General features: G+C 48.1%; 1 long non-coding RNA gene across 1 annotated transcript; it reads left to right on the top strand.

The window, feature by feature from the left end:
• Positions 1 to 1,011: 1,011 nt before the first annotated feature.
• LOC148050058 (uncharacterized) lies at positions 1,012 to 10,447 on the top strand. The gene is made up of 4 exons (XR_015701617.1): positions 1,012 to 1,345; positions 7,063 to 7,213; positions 9,407 to 9,499; positions 9,758 to 10,447. It is a non-coding gene; the product is annotated as an uncharacterized LOC148050058 (long non-coding RNA).
• Positions 10,448 to 24,028: the final 13,581 nt, after the last annotated feature.

Below are 24,028 nucleotides of genomic sequence, written 5' to 3'. Positions count from 1 at the left end.
CCAAGGGAGTCTACAACTGACATAATTTACACACCGTAGAGTCAGAAGACATTGAACACTGTATCCAAGAGGGACATATTTTAATTTACATTGGCTTCCAAGGCTTTTGGGAACAAATTCCTGTTTTGGCTAATCCATCTGGCTGGGCACTGCATCCAAAAGGGGCAGCATTGCTCTTCCCCTTCCCTCCCCATCTTGTCTCTTGCGTTGGATGAAGTGACCACGCAACCAGTTGAGGAGCTGGATTTGCTTGGTGCTTGGGCCAGTTCTGTTTTGGTGAGCTGGTTTCTGCTTGGATCGCTGAGCCAATGTAACTTTTACAGTGGCTGCCCGGTAACTACAGTCCAAGAGGGTGGGCAGGATTTTTGTGGCAGCCATCAGTTGGAAGAGATGGAGCCTTTCATAACATTGGGCTCTCAGTTGCTTTTCTTACTTCAACTCTTTGAGATGGGCATTGCATTATCTTAAATCCCTCTACGTATCAGCAAAGCAGGTTAGTAGCATGTTCTAATGAGCCGAATTATGTGAGAAAGTAGTGTGCGAGCATAGTGGCCAGGTTACATGGGAGCAGAGTTAGCAGGCTAAGCAAAGAAGGTAAGTCTAAGCTGAAGTAACGTGCAGCGCTGTGCAGGGCGGAAGGTCGCTGTAAGAGGCACGGCTGCAATTCACCTGTCTGTGGTCTGCAGTGACACTGGAAGAGTCATCCTTTGCCTCCTCCATATCTGTCACCCATCACTGCTGCCTGGAACGTGGGAATTTTAATTTCCTGTGAATCGTGGCGTCATTTGCGAAGTGTAATCCTACATCTTTCCGAGCCTCTATTGACAAAATAGTTGACCGTCATGGTATTCCTGCCTGCTTAGTTGTTGTTGGAAGTTGTTCTCTGGCCGGCAGTATCTCCATCAGCTTGAGGGTCACCTGCAGGCTGGGCTGCTGTGGCATCCCAGGTTGGTGGGTTGGAGATGTTGATGGAAGAATTGCTTGAGTTAAAGACGAGTGTCTGATGTCAGGGGACTCCTGCCAGTCATTGTTCTGCTGCCTGTGTGGAAACAGGCTGAACTCTGCGGTTTTGCTATGTAACATTCTTATGTAGCCGGCCGAGTCGCCAACATGATAAATGCAATTATTTTTTCCAATTGTTATTTTTGCCCAAAGCATGCAATTGACACAGAAGTCTGCTGGGCAGAATGGGAATGTCGCGGCCGCTCACATCCCCGCAGCGGCATGATGATGTGAAGGCATGAATTGCGACGCTGGGAAGCAAACGCTGCCCCATGGCGCATGTTGGGGGCAGGCACCAGTCTGTGCCTCCATCGGTCCCACCCTTGGGCGTCAGCAGTCACGGGTAACCTGCTTTCTTGGTGTCATTGGAGGGGGAAGGATTTCTGGAGGTTTCTGGGGCAGTTGCTAATGTGATTTTCGCTGGGAAGGTGGGAGGGAGCTGGCTTTAGTAATGCAATGTGGTCAAGGGAGCTGCATTGCACCACCTGGGAGGGGAGCAATGGCGCCAGAGCTGCTTCCCTCTCCCCTAGGCTCCCACCAGGAGTGTTTCCAAAGGGGAAAAAATGGTTTGGGGCCCTTCCCCAGGGGAGGCAAGCCTTAACAAGACCCTGAGCTTGGGAGGGAAGCACAGCGCTCTTGTAACGATGGGGATGAGATTGCTTTCACAGAGGGGGAGGTGATGTGCTGGGCTAATTTGGGCCATCTGCACCCGATGGGAAACCAGGACTGCGGGGTGACTGGTGCTGCAGGCTCCCTACACCACGGCTTATTCAGCCGAGCAGGAGGACGGGCCAGCCAAGCTCCCACCGTGGTGGTTAAAGTTTGTTTTAGCCGCCTTATCTAATCTCCCTTCTAACTTTTGCTGGGGGAAAGCATTTATTGCTTATATCGTGTTACTCCATGAGCACTTGCTGGCTGTGGCTGTTTGCGTGTGTATATGTAGATGTGAAGGCGGATAACTTCAGGCCTTGCAGTTTTATGGGTCAGTCAATCCAAACTGCTTCCACTGGCAGATGTGGGGATGTGCTGTGTTCATTACCTGTGGGCCATGTGCTATCAGGGTGTAAATCAGCAAAACAGGGCTCTGTTTATACACATAAATTGCCCCAATCTGACAGCTTAATACCCTTTTGACTTTTTACCCTCTGCGGGGGAGAGCCTCAAATGTCTTACAGCGCTGCTCACCCCGGGGATGACGGCAGCATGGGGAAACCAGCCCCGCTATAAAAGGAGGGAGCACGCTTTGCTCCTGCGCGTCTTCAGGCTTGGCTGCGTAGCCACCAGCTCCCCGGAGGGAAAAAACCCTTCCAACAGACCAGTCCAACAGGAAATTATCTGCTCTCCCTTTGCTAAATTACTAGCTGGACAGCCAGTCACAGGGTCCCAAAAATGCCAGCTCCATCTATTCCCCTACGGACATGATTCCCAGGCACGCAAGATCCCGGCTTGGTCACCGTGAGGGCAAACCCACCCGTCGGTCCTTCCCCTGCAGCGCCTTGCGCAAGTCTCGATTGCATCTCTTTCGTGGGACACGAAGGTCACACGGGTGAATTTTCCCCGAGCAATCACAGGGTAAAACCAGCTAGGCTTCCTGTGGCTCCGGCTGAGGGGGTTTGTTGCTCCGGGAGATGCTTTATTTTTTTCAGCAGATGAGAGGGTGTTTCCAACGAGATAGCAGGGGGTTGATGAGAGGGAATGGGAAGTTGCCAGGACATCGCAGCAAAATGAATTGCTGGGATATTTTGAGGAGCTTCCCAAATTTAAATTATGTGGGAGCAGGGGTAAGATTGTTGAAACTGAGATTCCCCCCTCATTTGAAATGTCCTTTTTTTCTTCCTCCTCTGCTGCCTCCTTCGCCACCTTGGAGAACAGGAGCTCGTGGCTGCATCCAAACCTTTGGTGATTCCCTTGGCTTTTTTCCTTCATTTAGTGCACCCTATATCTGGCTGCACTAAACCATCCTAAACCCAACCTGGAGAAAGAGAGACTCTCTTAATCAGAATTTTTGCTTGTTCTGGCACTGAGCAGCCCTCGTGGGGCTGTTAATTTACCCCGTTGGGCTTTCCAAGCCCTCCTCCCCACCGGCACCTGAGCTCTGTAGGAGCATGGCAGCTCCCAGCTCGCCTCCATGCTCCCACCCCAACCAGGAGCATCCCCATGCCCTTGCACGAGCAAGAGGCATCTGCAGCAGGCCTTTCCCAACCTGCTTTTAAAGTGCAAGTCGAGGCTGAAAACTGATGCTGTAGGAGATTGACCTTGTGGGAGCATCCTTCCCTCTGGCTGATCCCTGGTCAAACGCTCTCAGTTTACAAGTCACCAACTCCCACAGTAGCTGGGCTGCTCCTGCCTCCGCTCCTCCTCGCCCGAGCGGCAGGGACGACCCTGCAGCTGGGATGTTGCACAAAGCAGAAGATGACCCCATCCCCACTCCTGGCCTTGCACCCCCTTAGTGCCCAAGAGGTGGCTTTGGTGCAGGAAGGGCTGAGGACCAGCTTGGGTGGCTGGAGAGCTGGTGCTGGTGCTACCCTGTGACTGCAGACACCTCGTTTTACCTGGCTGGGACTGCTCCCCTCGCTGACACTACTCTGTTGGCATTTTGCAGAAAGAGGGGCTGTCAGTCACCACGATTTTAAATTCTCAGCGCAGAGCAGCTCAGATGCTGCTGTTTCTACGGCGCGCTTAGGGTGATGCAGTGAAGCGTGGCTTCCCACGGGGAAGCATATGAGGCAGCTCAAGGTTGGATGCTCTGGTGCTTAATATCAAGTGAGCGCACGCTGCAGCCTTTCTCTCAGCATGGGCTCAGCTTTCTCTTGTCTGCCCAGCCCCGGGAAGACTTGTAAGCAGTTAGTTTCTTTGAGGACTCTGCCCTTCTGGCAAACTTGGTTGAAGTTGGCCAGTGGGTTCAGAAGTTTTATTAGGGAGAGAGACAGACACACCCGCAGCACAATCACAAAAGAGTTGTTTCTCTAGGAAACTAGGCTGAAAAAAAAAAAAAAAGGTTGTTTAAGTAGGCAAATACATTTCTTGGAGACACTAGAGCAGGGGAGGTGGTAGGGGAAACGTGTGTTTATATAGCTGTTGACCTAGCCTCCTCTTAAGCACTAGTTTTTTGTTTTAAATCTCTTTATCCCTATTTATGCCCATTTTTATCATGTTGGTTATTAGTTCTAATGACTTGGTCTGCCCTGTGCTGCCGCCTCCACCTCTGCAACCTCCCGTTTTGCTGCAGGACTCCACGGACTCCAAATCACTTTGCGCATATAAACAATGAGCGCGGTGAGGGAGAGGGCTCGGCTGGGCCCCGTGAAGGCAAGGCAGAGATGTGAGCAAAATTAATTGGTGGCTCAAGCTCTCCCATTTCAGGATTTGCAAACCGGCTTCCTCTATCGGCTCCAAAGCATCAGAGCTGCTAATCCCAGGGCTGTAAAGGCCCTTTTGGTCTGAGCTGTCAGCCAAAAATTCAAGTGCCTGCGAGTTGTTCTAGTTTTGCTGAAAATGGGTGCAGCGGTCAGGTGGCCCTTTGATGCGCTCTTGTTTATTTACAAAGAGCCCGAAAGGTCCCGTTCCCCCCCGAAGGTGGCAGGAAACAGGCAGGGACAGAATTTGGTACCTGGTTCTTCCCGTCAGGGCTGCTCCCATGGGGGAGCAGACGGCGGGCGCGTGGCGAGCTGCGGCGAAGGCTTCGCTGCCCGGAGAGCCGGCGGTCCTCCCGTCGCCCACCCCTGCCTGCCTCTGCAGGTCTCCCTTTCACTTTCCTGCTGGCTGGCTCAATGCAGGAAATCAGGCTGATTAAAAACTAAAGGGGGAAAAAAAATAAAAAAAAAAAAGATGAAAAATGCATTTCTTTAAAAACAAGAAAAAAAAATTAAAGATCATTTTAATTAGGTTTGAAAAATCTGCGGCGGACTTGACAGGTGGGCTGACAGGGCTTCCTTTCACCAGATTGCCCAGCTCTGGGCTTTTCATCTTGCGTGCAGAATATTTTGACATTCGTGCTTTCTTGGCTCCGTTTGTAGAGCCCAGTGGAACCTGCAGCCTAATTAAATGTAACAATTCCTGAAAATGAGGGTTGTTATTTTTTTTCCTAAGGATAATAATAGAGGTTTTATTTTAAAAAGAGCTAATCTATTTACTCTAGTCTGCCTGCTTCCTGACCTGGCCTCAGCACCTGAGGGGACAGGAACAGAATGCATTAGACAGGGGCTTAGTCACTGGAAAAGATGAGGGTGTTAATGTGTGTGTGTGTGTGCACATGTGTCCCGCATGCTCCACTCGAAGAGTTGAGAGGTAGAAGGTTAGGAGGCTCAGATTTTCCCTGGCAGCTGACTTTTTTTCCCTTATTTTTGTGGTTTGGTGTTGGGTTTTAGCCAGCGTCAGACTCAGCAGGCTCTAAAGGGGCTGAAAGCAGCGCTGCGGGGCTGCACGGTCCCTTCTCTGGCTCCTCCGCCCCAGCCTGCAAGGGACAGGAGCCGGTGGCTTTGCAAACGCGGGGCCGTGCAAGCCAGGGGGCAATGACAGAGCCTTTGTATCAAGAGCTGCTTTAAACAAGGAGGCAAAGGAGAAGGAAAACGCAAGTCAGTATTGCCCAGGACTGGATGTGCCCGAGCATGCACCAGCAGTCTGCAGCTCTTGGTGCCCAGAGCTTTCCTTCCACAGCTTCTGTGCACACCGTTTCATTCTGACCGTGGTGTAACTCCCGGTCCCTCGAGCACATCCCCGCATCCTCATGATGGATGAAGCACGGCCAAGCTCCAGGAGAAAGTCAAGTCGAAGTTGTCTGCTTGTGCCTTTCTCTGTGGGTTCCCGGTGCCGTTGTGTCTCGGGTCTGGCAGCTGCCATCGCCGCCCCCGGGGCTGCACGGCTCAGGCGGCATTGCTCTTGGCTTCCCGTGGGCTGCTTGCCGCTGAGAGCCGCTCCGGTGCGAGGACAGTGGGTTCCTCTTTCGTCTCGATGCGTAATGTGGTCTCCCAAGCTGACGCGGAGGTGACGATGGCAGAGGCTGAGGCACGCTCCCTACCACCCCGTGCATGGTGGATGGCTTCCCTGTGCCGCTTCGTTTGGCATCAAGTCACCTCAAAACTTCCCATCAGCCGATGTGCCCATTACTCAGCCAAAAGCGATGTGCTGGTGCAAACCACTCGCAGGCTTTCCCTTGCCCCATTTCCTCCTGTGGCTCCAGGGAGGTCCCCTCCAGCACCAGGAATCAAAGCCTGGGGGCCGCTTGCCCCTGGCTGGCGGTGGCAGGACCAGCTAATGGTGGCCGGTGCCTTTCCCGGCCGACAGCCTGATGGCAGCAATGAATCAGCAGCCGGTGGACTTGTCAAAGGCATTCCTCCACTTTAATCCTATTGACAGGGACTACTGCCTGGAACAGGAACTGCGGGGTGAGCCATGTCAACAGCAGATTCTTATTACAGATAATATTGATGGGGCCTTTACTTGAATAATGAAGGGAAGAGCCCTCTGCTTTGACGTTTGTCTCCAAAACCTGGAATTACTAAGAGTTTAACCATCGGAGGGGAGCTTAAGATAGTTGCATCTTAAAGGATCTGCTTTCTTGTCGCATTCAAGGCTGGGGAAAGGAGTTTAGCCCATACGCTGGGAGCTCCGCGCTGACCTTTTCACTGCTCTTAATAAATGTTACAGTTAACTAAAGTCGGATGGATTTTTCTATCTACTGTAGTGGTTATCCCCTTTCTGGAAAAAAAAAAAGTAAAAAAAACCCCAAATCCCTGTTTAATATCACTGTTACTCATTATCTTTGCTAGCTGCAGGGCAAAAGGCAAGGAGGAAGGGCAGGGACAGGACAATTCAGGCTGTATTATCAGGGTAATTCCTACCACCGCACATGATTATGTGTGTTTCTCTATACGGGTGAAGCAGGGCTGTTTTAAATAGGTTGTGATCTTATGACCAAAGCTCAAACCAGAATCAACAGCTCTGGAAATGTTTGGGGAAAGTTTTGTTTGTTTGTTTTTAATTTACTTTCATATAGTCTATTCTTTAAAAAGAGGGGAACAAACCCCCTCTGTCGGGTCTGTATTGCTTGGTGCCCTACAGGAGCGGGGACACCAGAGCTGCAGGGGAGAGGCTGGCTGGGAAGTCAAATGAGGGCAGAAGGCATCAGCCGCTCCAGGAGATAACCTGTCCTTGCACACGTCCTCCTGCCTGGCCTTCGATGTTGTGATTGCAAGCACTGTGATGAGAGAAGGTAAGGAAGGCAGATGGGGCTAAATGGTGTGGCATCCCCGTTCTTGGATGTTAAACGTCACCAGGAGCTCAAAGGTGTCCCTCTGAAGCCTTACTCTAGAGCCATCTTTAAATGGGGTTTGGACCTCTAGCTCCTATTGGGACAGATGAGGAAGAGAGCAGGCAAAGTTGGCTTTCAGCCACGTTTATACCTCCCAGATCCTAGAGCTGGCCCAGGACTGAACCGGCAGGTGGTTTAAGTTAGAGCAGCCCTGTGGCTGCTCTAACTTAAGCCAGCTGGAATCTCTTCTGGGGCTGGTTCTACCAGCCAAGGTTTGCTGGATTACAGCAGGGCCCTGAAAGCCTCCAGCCCACCCCTGCATGGCCTACACAAGAGGACCAGGGAGCAGATGACACAAAAACATCAGGGCAGTTCCCAGCTGGTGCTTTAGGACAGCTTTAATTCCTTCACACGGCTGCAGAAAATTAGTATCTGGTCCAAGGGAGCGTGTTCTTACAGTATTTTTAGTCTGATTTTGAAGACCCTAGGAGTTTTGGATTGCCCTTAGGTTTCTGAATTTTGGGCTTTCTGACTTGAACTGTTAAATATTTTCCATACATAAACAGCAGCCACAAAATTTCAGGTTGGATGGCTTGTGTTTTAGATTTAAAAAAAAAAAAAAAAAAAAGCTAAAACAAGACAGACGAAAAGTAAAATCTCCAAGCGGTCCAGTTACTCTCCTCATCTGAGTGTCTCCTCCCTCTGAAGCAGGTTCCTGAGACAGGGATGAAGTGGCCTCTCTTGGCACATTTCTTAGAATTGCAAAGGAAAGACCCAGCAGGCACAGAAGGGCCCATCCTTGGGGTCAGTGAACGATCCCCCAGCTCGTGATGGGGTGCATGAGAAGGCAGCCCACGCTCTCTGCCTGCACCCCGCACCTCTGAGCATTGTTTGGCTTGCTGTCCGTATCTACACGCGGTGTTTTAACCTCCTTGGATCTTCCGTTTTACCCAGAAAATCCCATGGCTCACATGGGCACGCGTTTTCCTATAAGGACGGACCCCCCAGGACCATCTCTTAGAGCAACTTTGAAACCCCACTGAGCTGCAAGCCACCTTCCCTTCCAGCCGAGATTTATGCCCCTTCGCTTCCTGATGGCCAAGGCGTGGCGTAGAAACTCAGCCCTGCTCCTAACAACGGGGGACAATCGTCTGGGCCTGACATCAGGCACTGTGGTTACACACGGAGCCTTTCCCAGGAGGGACAACTCCGGCAAACACTGGCGGTGGGGGCCACCCCGTGCCGGGCAGGAATGGAGCAGGCGCGGGGCTGTGATGTTGCCAACCCTTGGGGCAGGCAGGGAGCAAGCAGCTTTGGAGAAAACATCTGACCAAGGCATGTGCCTGAAAAGGACTGTAAAAATACCCATGCACGAGCTCTTGCTCTGCAAGGTTTTCCAAACCAGTAGAGGCTTGCAGCGAGGGGCAAACGGGGGATATTCCCTTGAGGCACTGATGCAGCAGGTAGATCTGTCCCAAGGCCCTGATTAGAAATGTCAGTCCTCAGCCTTTTTGTCTCAACCAGGTGTCCGTGAGATCCCACACACCAGGATCTGTGGTAGGGGTCCCTGTCCTTGAGCTTCTCTTAGTGCTGTGGCTATGGGCATGGCCAGACCACTCGTGGTTCTGCACTGGGGTGGGCGAGCAGAGCAGCGTGTGGCTCCAAGCCCCCAATGTCTCAGGGAAATGCCACCCTCTCATCTCCACGTCACCACACTGGGAGCTGAAATCTGACCAATGCAAGCCATTGGTGGGACCCATGGAATTAGCTGACCCTTCATGTAACCCCCCAAGGGCTTAATAATCAATTGGGTCTTTCAGGTCATGAGGATTTTTTTTAATCACCTCCTAAAAAAAAGGAAAAAAAAAAAAAGTTATAAACATCGGTTCCCCCATGCTTGCTTTTTTGGTTTGGAGGGTGCTTTAGAGTATGCTGAGCTTGTGTTTCTCAGCTTTTCTCTAGAACCTGGAGGCCCATGAACTGCTTGTTCCTTTTTCTTTCTTTTTAAAATGAAATCTGAGATTTTTGCATAATACATTGGAGCAAGAAGCTGGGGAGGGGGTGAAGGAAAACATCAAGTACTGTGGGACTAAAATTGCAAGAGTTGGCAACACTGATTTTTTTTTTTTGTTTGTTTTTCTTTCCGTTTTCCAGAGAAAAAGAAAACACCCCCCATTTTGCTGAGCCCCAGCAGGGTGAACAGAGGGAAAAGGTGCTTCAGGGCAGGAAGAAACTGTGAAGAAATAGGTTTGCAAACTCCATTTATATTGGATTGTTTGAAAATTGTCCTGAGAGCTGCCTTCTGGGGACAGCCGTCCCGCTCTGAGGAGGGAGCGCAGAGATGTGTGTGGGGAGAAGCTGTGTGGGGCTCTCGGGCTGGGACAGGACTCAGGTTGCAGCTGCCTCTGGTTGCGCTCGGGTCTCAGCAGTGCCAGCTCCTCAAGGAGGGCAAGGAAAGGCTGGGTGTGCAGAGGAAAGGCTACGTTAAACCCTTTCTTCCTATAGGAGCAACATCTTCTGCATCAGGAGAAGTCCTGGTTGGCCAGAACCAGTCCTGGCAGGCGGAGAGGTGGAAAGGGACTGGCAATCGGTGCTGTTATCCCCAGGCACCCTCCCTGCTGGTCATCTGGAAGTCATGGCAATGCTGCAATGCCCCCATGCTCAAGGAAGACCTGCAGAAGGACCTGAGTCTGTGCTGGAGATGTGCATGGGATGGTGGTACCCAACCCCAGCTCTGGTGCTTGCAAGACTCCCGAGCCACCAGCAGCTGCAGGAATCAATACATGGAGGCTTAGCAAAGTAGGACATTGCCCTTAACGTATTCTGTCCCAAGGGATGTTGCCCTTGGGTGTGAGGATGCTGGTGTGGCTCTCCACTAATGCGACTGCAGCCAATATCTACTCGGGGCTGTTTAACAGCAGAAACGAATGCATCTATCTTGCCTTGGCTGCACGTGGCATGCACAGGGGGACTGTTCCTTATTAGCGCTCGCAATTGTTGGCAAGAGCTGCTGGAACAGAGTTTGAGCTCCAACTGCTATTCCTGCCTGTCCTCCTTCACTTGTGCTCGTATCTTTTTCAGACTCATTCCTTTTGGGTTGAAATTTTCCATGCTTGGTCTTAGCCCAGTGACACGTTTTTGCTGAAGGTATGGACTGTGCTGGTTGGAGTCCTCTTTGTGGAGCTCATTGCTAATCTCTGCCCCATGGTGAATGTCCGTCTTTTGCGTCTGAGGAGACATCAGGCTGAAGAAAATCTTTAGAGGATGGATTCTGTTTTATTTACTTGTTTATTTATTTGGAAAAGTGGCTCAAAAGTTTACATTGCAGTCAACTGGAACTTAAAAGGAAATCTTTTATTTAGATCTCCCCCAGTGGAAAACTGAACAGCTCTGGCAAAATTGAACTTTTTCTGTGGAACATTTAGATTTTGTGAAAAATACACTTTCTATTGAAAAAAAATTATTTTGATCATTAGTTTTTGATCTTCTCTACTTTTTAAGGATGACTCAAAGACATAAAGGCAAAAATCTCCACTTCCTACATCTATCAACTTTCTTTTTTAGCATGACTTCAATTCCATCTCCTTAGCGAGGAGGCTAGAAAAATTATTCAGCTTAAGGAAAAGCATTTTATCAGTTATAAAGTTGTGGAAATTTAAAATGGGGATCTTAGTGCAAGTAATGGATTTGCAGTTTGCCTTTCTTCCTATCTGGGTCGAGGACGCCAGACTTAAAAACCTGGTGTTAACTTAGTTAAGAGTATCTCTGGCAGGAGGGTTTTGGTTTGTTGGTGGTTTTTTCTTTAAGGATAGCTGAAATACAGAAAATCTGTTTAGGACTGAAGGACTAAAAATTACCTCTGGGAGCTGGGAGGCCTCCATTCATGGTGATTCTGTAACAGCGACTCCAGGGTCGATTTTATCATTTACGGGAGTCTTGTGGTTTAATACGTGTTTTTCCCCTGGATTTTCCAATTTAAAGATTGTTTTCCTTAGCCTCCTTTTTCTTAGAAAGTTAGCAAGTTCTAGTCCAAGAATTAATGGCATTACAAAGTTTATACAAGGTCATACCGCAAATGTAGAATTTTCTCTATTCCCTTCTCTACCCCGTTGTGATGGGGCAACTTCTTGAATGTTCAGAGATTGTCCCTGTGAGTAGGTATCAGTTTGGTACTTTCAGACACGCACGTACATGTACACTATTGGTGTAGTCTATGCACTGAACACATGAAATAGTTCCTTGAATGCACGATGCATTCAAAATGGCTAATTTGCAAAATGCCCAGAATGCATCACAGTGGATTACTTGATTTGAAACATTAGAATAGGTGATAAGAAAGTCATGCTATAGAATCATTTATATATATTTCAAAAGACTTCCACTTAAAGGGGAAAAAAGTATCTTTGTAATTAACACGACAGATAAGAGTAACTGTGACACTTTAAATAAATGCGATGTATTTGATTTTGGAGTAGAGTTTAAGATTCCAGGGATGTGTTCAAGAGAGAAAAAATATGTGCTCAGAGTTGAAAATTAAGAGATACTATAGATCATCTTTAAAAACTGAGCAACCTCACAGAACTCCCCTGTTCCTAATGGCCTTCAGCACAGAGCCTCCTAGGCCATGGGAGTGGGGCTAATTAAAAGCGAGCTGACAGAAGGGAGGCCCTACAAGGGAAGGTTTAACTAGGGCTTCTTTTCCATGCCAAGAGCCATGCAAGGAGGAGACGTCCAAAGATCTAGCCATGGTGGAAGTAATTCTTGAGGAATGCTACCTCCTTGCAAATTTTCAAATAAAATACAGCGCCGATGATGGCTTAGATGTTAGATACAATGGATATTATGTTGGTCATTGGATGGAGACTTAGTAGCCAGTTCAGTGAATAGTTTTGCTTAGTTTTTGGATGTGTGATCCTAGGTCCTGTGTTGGGCTAAGTTCCTATGGCTCCTCCGAAGATACACGGGCAGGAGCTAGAGGTGGACGGCTGTATGGCAGAAAGGGGGAATGGGTATTTCCCGCCAGCACTTATATCTGCAGAGCCTATCACCAAGATGAATTAAGAAACACTGATTTCCACAGCACTCTCATCTCAGTTCTTAGCTGTTGCTCAGGCAAAGCTGTTATTAATTCAGGAGGAGTCTGCCTGAGCAAGAACTCTCCAGAGTCCAAAATATTTTGCAGAGAGTAAATATAAGAATTATTCACCTACCACAGAACAGCATCAGCCTCTGGGTGGAATGCAGGAGCTGTTTAACAGTGCGCAGAAACGTTTCCCTGCAGGTTTGGACAGGAGTTGAGGGTTTGTGTATGCCCAATTGACACTACAACTGAAAGCAATACGATGGGCCCCCTCCCTCACCTTGGTGCTGGATGGGCTCGGAGGGGCGAGCACCACCTACCCCAGTACCACACTGCTTCCTCTGGGACGCCAGGAGGCTTTTCTGGAGCTCGCCCATCTGACCCAGTCCTCCACATGAGATCTGGCAAGATAATGGCTCCAAGTGTCTGGGTAAGTACTGCAAAATGCTTCAAATAAATGAATAGAAATCATCTGCTTCATAAATGCCAAGGGCTTTCAACATGTCGTTTCTTGGTAAACAAAGAATTTCAGCACGACAATATCTTAGGATGTTATTGGCCATATTTGTTCCCTCGTGCATATTGAAGTGAATGTGAACAGAGTCGCACAGCTATCCTTTACGTCCTCCTTCAGCTCAGAGGTTTTCTCCCTGCTGCAGTGGAGATGAGGGGGCTGCTCAGGCTACTCCTGGACAGACTGGTCTGCCCCCGGTCCCCAAAACTCCTGTTTCTGTGATGGTGAAGGGCAGGTGGAAGTTCTGCTCGTGCTCAGTTGCACGAAGTGCCATATACTATGATTAGGGGGGGAAAAAAAAAAGTCTTTTTTTTTTTTTTTGCGGACATTAGAATGCAATAAAAATATGTGTGTGCTTCCCCCCTCGCCCCCCAGCTAAATTGATTACATCTGGTGGCATGAAAAAAATAGCCAAAATGTCAGACTGAGTCACACAGCCCCCTTGGGTGGTTATATTTATTTCAGGGTTGGAGCACTCATCAAAACAATTTATCGTTGGCTCTCCCTCTCAGCCTTCCCATCTCTGTGCTTACAAACTCTTCTCTGTTCCCTAACACTTGTGTGTAGCCCCAAGTTCCCTCCTTCCCCCAGTCTTTCCTTTCTCCATGTTTTCCCTCTCTGTGTCCTCCGGCCTGGCTCCGTCCCTCTCCTTCCCCTTTGCTACATCAACCCCAGCAAACCCTGTAGCTGCACTTCTCCACTGGGGATAGCAGGGGAAGCTGGAGCACAGACAAGGCTTGCTGTTTCTGACGCTGTGTCACCTGTTTAGTGTCTTGTTTCACATTGCTTGGGGTGAAGGGACGTGGTAAAAATGTGTGAGTGAGCTCCCTACCGTGGTTTCCATCATCGCTGTGACTGGTGGGGCAGCCGGGGTGGGACCGTGCCTGCTGGGACAGCCATGGCTCCATCTCCAGCGTCTCCTGCTCTCCCTTGGCTGCCCTGACCTGTGGTGGAGGTGGATCTGCTGGCTGTCTTTTGGTGGATTATTTTTTGAGCTTGGTTCACCTGTGTCCCATGTTTCCTCTCTGGCAGGGAGCAGCACCAGAAGCATCTGCAGGGTGAGGAGAGTCTGTGCTGCAGTGGGTGGGGAGGACCTCGTCTCCAAGTACACAAAACCTCCTTTCCATCTCTCTTCCCAAACCTCATCCTTCTGCCCAAATTGGAAGAAGAATGGCCAGCTCCTGCCCACAGCCCTGGGGACACTCTGTACATCTCGGTCTAGAAATCCTGTTGTGATCTGCTGCCAGGTTGTGCCTGGTCTCATGCCTTATGCCAACCACAGTTGCAGAAGACCAAGCGCTCTAGGATCCTCGTGGATGGAAATGGCTGCAGAAATGCATTCCTCTGTTTTTTCTCCATGATGATGAAAGGTCCTGGTCTGGCAGGATCAGGGACTGAAGCTCTTAGTTGCTCTTTCTCTTGGGCTGGAGGATTGCCCTGCATGGAAAGACCCCCTTGCTTTCTTCACTGCTCCTACAGGGATCAGTGACAGATGAGGAAGATGGGGTTATCCTCCACTGTCTTGGCTGGGAGAAGACTCGAGAAGCTCTTGGCACCACCGCCTCTGAGCTTAATCTCTGCCCCATTCGTTGTGCCTCCCGCTCCCAGCCTGGGCAGCAGGCTCCTGTTATACAGCGTGCCACATTTTTCTCCTGTGGTGAATCAGAGCCCCCTGGGATCTGGTATTGTGCTTTTTTTTTCCCCAGGTATTTTTGTCTGTGAACCACAGAAAACTGAATAGCAGGAAATGAAGTGCAGATTGAGAACATGGTTGAGTGCACTTGCTAAAATAAAACATTGGGGGGGAGGGAGAGATTCTTTTATAAATAGAAAATGAAGTGTGTTTACTTTTTATTGATGAAGTATTTAATTGTGCTGAGGGTTTGAGAGACGTTCTTAGTGGCATCTCAGCCTGTGCATTGACTAGAAATGCCAGTCGGTCCTTGGTACAAATATCTTGCTAGGTCGAACTCACCTGTTTTGTGGCTGGGAAGGGCAAGGGGATGTCAGGATTTTTTGGTGATCTCTGATGTGCCACAGTTGTGCCAGGAGGGCCAGAGAACTCCGCTGGTATCTTCTTAAACTGGACTAGATGCTAAGATGACCCACAGGCTTGTTGAGTGGATGCATTTGACAGCGGAAAAGAAAGTCTCTGCCCATTGCCCCTGGCCAGCGTACTTCAACTTTGGTTGGACAGGCCTACCCAAGCGGTGATTTTGGTCTTTGTGCTCTGTTTGGCCTTTAGTGTCCCTAGAGTCTGCCAGCAAAGCACGCCACGCCAGAGAGCATCTGCTGAGCTGGTGCAACACGTACAGATACCTGAGCTAGTGCTGAAATGGCCCTGCTGAGGAAGGAAGGTGAACTTGGATGCTGTCACCACACTGCCATCGCCGTGCTTTTTCTGGGATGCTTCCTGAAGCTGAAGTGCTGAACGCCGCACGGCATCACATTGTGTCAGGGAGCTGTGCCACAGAGCCTTAGAGCCTGCCTGCTCTCTGCTACGCCTCTGACTTTTTTTCTTAAGCAAGGCAAGTAGCACAAGCCAAGTGCAGGGTGTGGAGATAAGGCTGTGACCTTTTAGATTATTCTTTTGCTCTACTACAAATGCTGGATGGGTCCAGCCAGGCAGCTCGGCTCTTTTGTGAGGTTAAATTAATCTCATTAATTCAGATATCTAAAAGTAGCAACCTTTAGTCATCAGTGACCTGGGCTGCTTTCTTGTGGGGGGTAGATCTCTAGAGTTCATCTCCCATCTCTGGAGCTGTCCTGTTCTCCCCGTGTTTCTGAATCACTGTCTGAAAGATTGTACTTTTATGTCTGTTTTGATCCAATGAAGGATTATGAGGCTTTAAAAGCAGAGGAGACCAAGATGCTTGGAGTCTCCATGACAGGTCTGTGCATCTTTACAGGAAGCATAGGTGCAACCAAGAGGTGTGCCCATAATGAATTAAATGGGGTTGCTTTTGTTTGGGCATTTGTTTGGTCTTAGCTGTGTAATATGTGCAGGGAAGCTTTTAAGCACATGCCAAAGTCAGTGAGAGCTAACCATCTTCATTAAAGCTTGCTTGAATTAGATCCTAAACGTACAGAAGTTGGACACATTGGTTGTTTTTCAGAGGGACCAAGTATTGATCATCCAAACGTCTATGGAGCAAAACTGTCATAAAGGAACACCAGGTGAGTATCCCCATCTCAACCAGCCTTCACCCCTTTCCAGCTGTGCCTGCGCAGGGAAAGCCAGCGTTCCCTTTAGCCACGAGAGCCGGTGGTGCCGCACACCGCTGCCCCCGCTCCCAGGCCAGATGGGAGCTGGGGGTCTGTTGGAAATGTTCAAGCTCTTCCACCTGTCCCTAAGGCTATGGAGTAGAGCATGCAGAGATGATCCAGGCCTCTTTGTCTCGTCTATCTTACTTATCTACACCAAGCTGCTATTTCCAAAAGTTCTGTCTTGACAACACCTTAGCAGGGGAAAATGTCCAGTTACGCAGCCTCTAGATGAAACAGCCACCAGCCCAACAGAGGAGACCTCATCTGCGAGGGAATTGCAAGTTCATTTGCCTTCTTTGGGGATAAAAGCCTCTCGGCAGCTTGTTGTGAGCTCCCACAAGAGTGGGATCCTGCCGCGTGGGAGTGGGTATTCCCTGCGCTGGCCAGCGTGCCGGCGGGAAGTGGAAGGGGGATTCAGGCAGAGAAGAAATCCTAGAGGGGAGAATAGATGCGAGAAATTCCTAGGAATGTTACAGAAATCAACATCCCCCCCTCTGCTCCTTCCAAACCAACCCACCTAAAAAATGCCGTTTTGTGGGCTATTTTGGAAAGGAGTCCATGCCTGGGGAATTTTTGGCTGATGCTTATGGCTTTTAGAAGTTTCTGGGAGATCAGACGAATAGAAACAGGAACCAGATGGGACTTCTAGCTGCTGGAAAGAAAGGAAGAAAAAAAGGGGGGGGAAAAAAAATCCATCCCTTGTTTAAAATGTGAAGAGCACTTGTTCACTTTTGGGGAGTTTCCCCTTCACCCTGGATTTCTTATTCTAAAATAATTTACCCCAGTTCCATGATATTCTCTTAGGACATTTATCTCTTTTGTTGTTGTTGCTAGGAATTTTTCTTTCTTTTGCAATAGAAACAGTTTATTCTTAGGAGAATTTAAGCCTTTGCCTTACTAGATAAAAAGAAAGTCAGTGTTTGGTTTTGTTCTTGTAGCAGCCTCAACATCCCTTGGCCATTTACTCACTGAGTTTATCTCTGTGAGGCTGCAAAATATGAAAAAGGGCAGTGGTAGTGGAGAGTAGAGCGAAGCTGGAGACAGCTCTGAGGTAGCAAAACTGAGCGTGTGTAGGTCCTGTTTGAGGTAAATGGCCACTGAAGGGAGAGTTGCACCATACTGCAACATATGATAGATCCAAACGTGGACCTCAGATGCATGCTGCCTCCAGTGACCCAACTTGTCAAGCACAGTGTTGGATTTGTGGTGTCTTGGCTGTTGGGTTTTGGGGTTGTGGATCCAAAAGACAGGCCTGGTCGAGTCCCAGGCTCCATTTTATCAGACCTTGGCTCTGGAGCTGGTTCATTTCTGGAAAACATCCCAGAGGCTGAATAGGGGCCAAGGAGCATTTTCCAGCTCCTGGGTCCAAGCTGGACTCTGCGTTGGGAGTCGCGGTCCAGCCGCGATCTGACACCGTGCTGGGACTGGGCTCAGTTGTGCTTCATCCTCGCAGCCTTTTCTTTCCAGGCTGGCGGGCAACAGGGGACCGGTGCAGCGGGGTGTGTTGCATAGTGCCCCTGCTCTGCTCAGGAGAGCCATGAAATCTTGTTCCCCAGCTGGTAGGAAGGACGCAAAGTAGATACAACCTCGTAGATGAAGAAAATAACTGGATATATCATACTTGTAAGCTTTGCCACTAATCTACTTTTAAGGGTTCTGCTTTTAAGGAATTCTTTTAATGGTTAATTAGGGTTTTTTTTTTCCCCTTCCAGTTTTCCAGATATTTACCGCTTCCTGGAAAAAAACGCACTCTTCCCAGGTTCCTGTCTTGTTTTTATAGTTTTCCATTTCTTGATAATCTTTTCATGTTATTTCTCGTGCCCTCTGATCTGCAGCCATTCCCAAGATAGGGTCATCAGCACAAGGCAATGACCCTTGATAAACCTTCACCCGTGGTTTGTAAGTCGGTGTGAGAGGAAATCCGTCCCTGGGACTTAATAATGTAGAAACTGTATTTCTAGGGAACTGATGGGAGGCTCCACGAACAACGTTAGGACCTATACTGTGTGCTATGACACTTACTAGAGGTGATGCGCGAAGTCAACTGTAGATATTTTAAGACACAATAGTTGATCTTTTGTTTGCGCTTTCAAATGTGCGTGCATTTGAACACATGGCTTCGGTTCCAAAGTTCGTCACAGATGGACCTAACTAAGCCAGCTGCTTGAACCCTCTGTGATGGTGACCAATTGATTAGATTAGCTTAAATGAAAAAAATGCCCCAAAACGTAAGACTTTGGGTTTGAGTGTCCAATTTGAGTTCTGACTTTTGTGGCTTTCTTTTTTCCTTTGGCTCGGGCTGGTCCAGCAGGATGTCCCATATTAGAATGCTGCTCGGTTGTTGTTGTTCTTTGTGGTTCCAGTGAGCTGTTTTTTTCAGAAATGTCTGGAAGGAAAGAGGCATAGGGGACTTGGTTCACAGGGTTTGTACAAAAGCTTTTATTTTCTCTTCCCCCCCCAGCCCCTCTCTTCTTTTTGCTTCTGATGGATCTGATGTGCAAGTGTTCTCAGGAGTGATGCGCTGAGATTTTTAAAGCAAAGTGCTTATCACATGACTCAGGTGACTGCCGTCGTGGTCAAAGCAGTATCATCCTAGGAATTTTGTTTGAATTTAGCTTCCAGCTCAAACAAGAGTCATCTGAGTAGGCAAGCTTTTACTGGTTTCACTTTGGCTTCCCACGTCGGTTTAATTTGGCCCATGTTTGCTCAAAATGTCTCCAGCTGTCTAGAAACTTGTTCCTAGCTTGCTGGAACATTCACAACCCTTTTGGCCAGTGTGACCTTAGTTAGAAAGGCTGGCTGTTGTTTATTTCAGATCATTTTTACTAGCTCTATTATATATAAGGCAGCTCACATAATTGAAAGAGACAAACGCGTTGGTTGCTGTCCTTGCGTTCGCAGGTTATAAGTTACTGCTATCCACCACGCTCAGGCATGAGTTCTGCCAGAGAACACCACCTCATTTTGTTCCATGGGATTTTTTGCTAGTATTTTCTTTTATATTATCGCTCTTTTTGTTTCTCTGTTGGAAAGCTTCCATGTGTTTCACACTGAGGACCAAAGTGTCAGAAGATTAAAGGACTGTCTTTTTGCCCAGCTAATATGAACTGGATGCTGAACTGTGCACTACTCAGAAAATGAAATGCCTTCTAAAGAAGTAAGTGGCTGGAAGGAGGCAGTGAAAATCCATCAGATTTACATGACTAATTAGCTTATCCATTAGTTATTATCCTTGTGTTTACTTGTAATGAGAATCTTCAAAGATTATTCTATATTGGACACGCAGCTCATTTTTTGCTTACGTAATTTTTTCCATACCAAGATACTACTGTGATGTGTGCTGTACCTTGACGTTCATAATTCTCTCTTAGCACCCCCCGTGTCCATCCTCCGGAGGGTGTTGATCCTGCATCCATCAGCAGGGGACGGACTGAGTGCCCACGCAGCCCAGACTGTGCATGAGACATTTTCTCTTTCCCTGAAATGGGGTCTGGTTTTCTGAACTTCTTGGCAACTAGAGCCCAGCCTTGTTTCGTGAGATGCAAGTGTTTCTGGATGTCAAGTCCTGGTCTTCAGTTAGCATACCTTGAGTTATTCAGCTCCCCAGTTCTTAAACAAGTGCTCCTTTCGTGGAAGTCATTAATGCACTGTAGGGAGAAATTATCTCTGTGTGCCTTTCTAATAGTTTCCTCAGAGTATGGTATGATTTCATAGGAGCAGTGTGACTCCTGTAGTTATTTTCAGATCTTCCTTACTCATAAAGGTTGAGAGGATGTGTGTTGTCTTCTTTAAAAAATTAAAGGTCATCTTTAAATAGCTCCACAAGTTTCTGTATGTCCTACAACTATTTAAATTTATTCATTTGGGGTGGGGGCGTTAATGTCCATATGCCCAAAGCTGGACATGGGAAGCATGTTGCCTTTGGATTTTGAAACACTGGGGCTTAAAAGTATGATTCTGAGGATTTTTGTTTTGTTTTGAAGTCCCTGCTATGTCACTGTCTTAGAAGGGTTAGTAGAACTGAAAAAGAGGATTGATGCACTAAACCTGACTTTTGGCAGATCTTCCCAAAGAGCTGGATTTGGTACTGTCCTCTTCCTGCACGACTCAACCAGGCGGGTCGGTATCGTTTCTTCTTTTCTGGCATTCACAAACTTCCACCGTACATATAAAATTTTACATTTGCCACAAAAAGTTACCAAATTTAAAAAAAAAAAAAAAAAAAAAGGTCTTTTGAGCCTCATGAGGCCTTTATCTCTACAAGGAAACAAATAAAATTTGCATTTGTGACCTAACTTGTCAGCTTTAAGAAAACTTACATCTGAGCCTGATGTTATTGTGGAAGCTGATTTCGCCAGCTCAGTGATATTTTTCCTTTGCCAAGAACCTGCAGGGGTGTGCTGGATGCATTTCACCCTGAATCAAAGTTCCTGATGTGTTTGGGACTTTTATCATCGCCTACTTCAGACTGAACAAAAGGTGGGAACTGCAGTCCTCTCCAAGCACTTGTCCATCCTTTCTGTAAGTTTGCTATAGAGCTTATAGAAAATATTATCTCCGTGTTGCCTGGAGCACTTTTGGAGTGTTTGCTGCCTGGACGGTGAAAGCAGTGACATTATTTCCTTCAATCGTGCCTAAATTTCTGCGGTGCTTTCCAGGCCTTGGTTCTCACAGGTTCCCTGAGCTGGAGTTTCGCAACAAGGACGTTCCCGGAGCATCTCCGGACAGCCCGCTCCGTGGGGTGCATCCCTACAAGGGAGACAGAGAGGAGAAGTGCTGAAGATGACCACGGGTCCAGCTCTGCTCCGGGAAAGCCTGAATGGCTCCCATTCAGCAAAGCCCACCCATCACTCACCTCCAAGCGCCTGAACAGCCCTGGGAGGAGACGCGTCCCTACGGCATGCGGTTAAGTGCTTTGCTGAACAGGGGCCAAGGTCCAGCGCGGAGCCACCCTGCTCCCGCCGACTCCCTCTTTGGCGCCGCACCGTGGAGTCGGCCCTCGGCTCGCCATGGAGGACGTTATGAAATCCTGGCCCTGACAGAGAGCAGATGCATTATTGGGAAGCCCTCGGGTCATGAGAGGGCTAATAGTCACATTCCTGGCTGGGATGGCGAAAGATTTACGCCTGGCGATCGCTCGCCTCGCCCTGCACCAGGCCGGCTCCCTACTTCACCGGCCCCCTCGGCTTTAATTGTTGTGTTAATGGCCCTTTTATTTGAAGCAGATCCCCTGGCTTACAGAGGAGAATGTCATTATGTCGTATTTTAGATGTATTTACATTCTCCTTGCCACAGGGATAACGTTCTAATTATTTTCTATAGCTGACAGCACCAGCGTCTCTGGTATTAGGGACCCCTTAGACCTGATTACATGGTCTGTTTTTCTTCAAATCACCCACAAATGACAGCGTGGAGCAGGTTTATTATCAATTGACGTACCTTTGCTTAACGCAACTCGTTCCCGAAACAAATGTCCTGAAAAGATAATGCATGTTTAGAGCATGTATCTTCGCTTGCATGAAGGCAGATGGGCTTAGGAGGTCAAGCCAATGGTTGACCTCTCCTGACTCCTCAGACTTTGCCACACACCCCCGGCACGGGTGCACAGAGGCAGCACGGTGCTGTGTAGCGTTTCCCATGCAAACCGTACCCAAAGGCCATCGAAAAGGACTGCTGTAAGTTTTACAGCTACTGTGTCAAATGGTGGAGAATGACAGCATGGGAAGGGGATGGAGGTGCAGGGGGAAAGGCAGGAGAAGTGGAGGATGTTGGCTTAGTTTTGCAATGAGGTATATAGAAGTACCGGAGTCTGGTCTAGATGGTGGGGTCGTGCCTGTGTGAGAAGTTGTTTTTAGGGGAGAAGAGGAGCCTGGGCTCCTCACTGGAGAAGGCTGTGCAACACACAGTAGACATGATGGACAGGGTGGTGAGAGGAGACGCCTGGCAGCAGGGTGTGCGGGGCTGGTGGACGGAGGTTGGGGACCACATGGAGAAAAGAAGACGAGACAGGAGAAGCCTGACAACTTGACGAGAGGAGGTGGGATGGGGACCATTGCAGAGCTGGAGACAAGAGCAGAGAGGGTGGCTTCAGAGCAAGGGGCGATGCCCAGGAGTTGGCTGGGGAGGCGCGGGAGCACACAGAAGTAGGGACAGCAATTGAGATAAGGAGAGTGAGAGACACAGTTATTAGAAAAGAATGATTTGATTTATCCAGAGTCATTTATTCACCAAATTTCCCCCCTGAGATCTTAAACAGACTGAAGTGGTTTCAAATGTTGTCATTATTTGGAACAATTCAAGAAAATGCTTTGAAAAAAAGGGAGGGGTGAGGGACGGAGAAAAGAAAGAAAGGAAAAATAAAAGCCTGGATGGTCTGGTTTGCCACATTTGAATTTTATTGCTGAATTGGGATGGGTCAAGAAAAATCACTCTTTCTGTTCTCTGAGTGGGAGTTTCACTTACAAAGCTGCTTCTGATGTGAATGCTTACCCAAGCTCAGATGCAGTCTCCATGCGTATTCAAACATGAAACGATAAAAACCAAGTATTTGTGCTAGTGAAACCCTGTTGAGGAAATGTTTGTGCACCAGGACATCTCAACACGGAGACAATTTCATTACAAAATTCAGGCACGTCTTCGTGGAGACTTTTCTCCTTGCAGCTCTAGAGATTATTTTATACTTGGAGCTGCTGGGCACACAAGGCATTTTAAAAGCAAATAGAAAGGCAAAGACGCTGCCCCGAGGGAGTTACAATTTAAGTCAGACCAAAGCGGAGTGAAAATGCCGGCTGCTTGGTATTAAAAACCAGAAGGTGGGCACTTTTGTTTGGAAAGCCAAGGATTCCACTAAGTTATTTATTTTTCCTTGTGTGCATGCATGGCTTCTGGAGCCATTTTTAGCCATGGCTTAAAAGAAACTGTTCTCACTCCTTCCCCCGGTAACATTGGAGAGCCTATCTGCAAGGTTCAGGGAAAGGCTGGCAGGAGGGCAGAGGTCTCAAAGGTACTGTGTTCCTGTTTTGTTTTGTGAAAATAAAAAGCCAGGTGGAGGACAGGCAACCAAACCATTATTTCAGCTCAAAGAAAAGCTTCTGTGCATGCAGAAAGCAGTATTACAAGTCTTCAAAAAAATCTGAGAGGAAAAGAAGGGACAGATGCTTTCTTGCAACTATTGTGGCTGCAGCTGTTGGAGAAGTCTCCATCACAGCATGTACATGAGAGTGGTACCTTTTGAGACACAGTGTAATTCAACCATGGGAACACGAAGTCCAGGAAAACAGGATCCTTGTTTCCACCTCTCTTGAAGTTACCTGCTTGTTTTTAATTTGCTCATATGTGGTTGGTGGATGGCAGTTTGGGGATGCTTCTTTCTGCTCAAAGACCTGCGAACGAGCACAACATCTCCTGCCTCTGCTGGAGAGTGTTTTGGGGGTGGAGGTGCTGATGGGTCATCATTCAGTTGGCCATAGTGCAAACAGGAGCTAGAGAGAGGATGAGTTACACTTTTCTTACCACTGTTTTTATGTTGGACTGAGTAATAGAACTGTTTGGTCAAGTTGATCAATCTGTTGGTCTCGGTATGGGATGAGGAATGACAAAGTGTGGGACTGGTTTTGTACCAATGTCCATTTGTGGAGTTTCACTTGAGAATATTCAAGTATGCGTGTCCTTTGCAGATTTGCTGCCCTGTGAATGTCTGAGCTGTAATGAGGTGAATGCTACTGGAAAGCAAGTGTTTAATTAGCTCTGCTGTTTCAATACTTTCCTAAAGTACATTTCAAATCATACACTTAGTTGTGAAATCAGTCATCGATGCTGTGTTTGATGGTTACAGAAGTTATGTGGTTTTCTTTATCTTATTTCTGAGGAGCCCCTGATCAGATGACTTAATTTTCAGAACACAGCACAAAAGAAT

The sequence above is a fragment of the Nipponia nippon genome, unplaced genomic scaffold (assembly GCF_047370975.1).
Source record: "Nipponia nippon isolate SJK-2023a ecotype South Korea unplaced genomic scaffold, ASM4737097v1 scaffold_9, whole genome shotgun sequence".
Taxonomy (NCBI): Eukaryota; Metazoa; Chordata; class Aves; order Pelecaniformes; family Threskiornithidae; genus Nipponia; species Nipponia nippon.
Note: the sequence above shows the minus strand (reverse complement) of the source record. Positions and strands in the feature narration are given on the sequence as shown.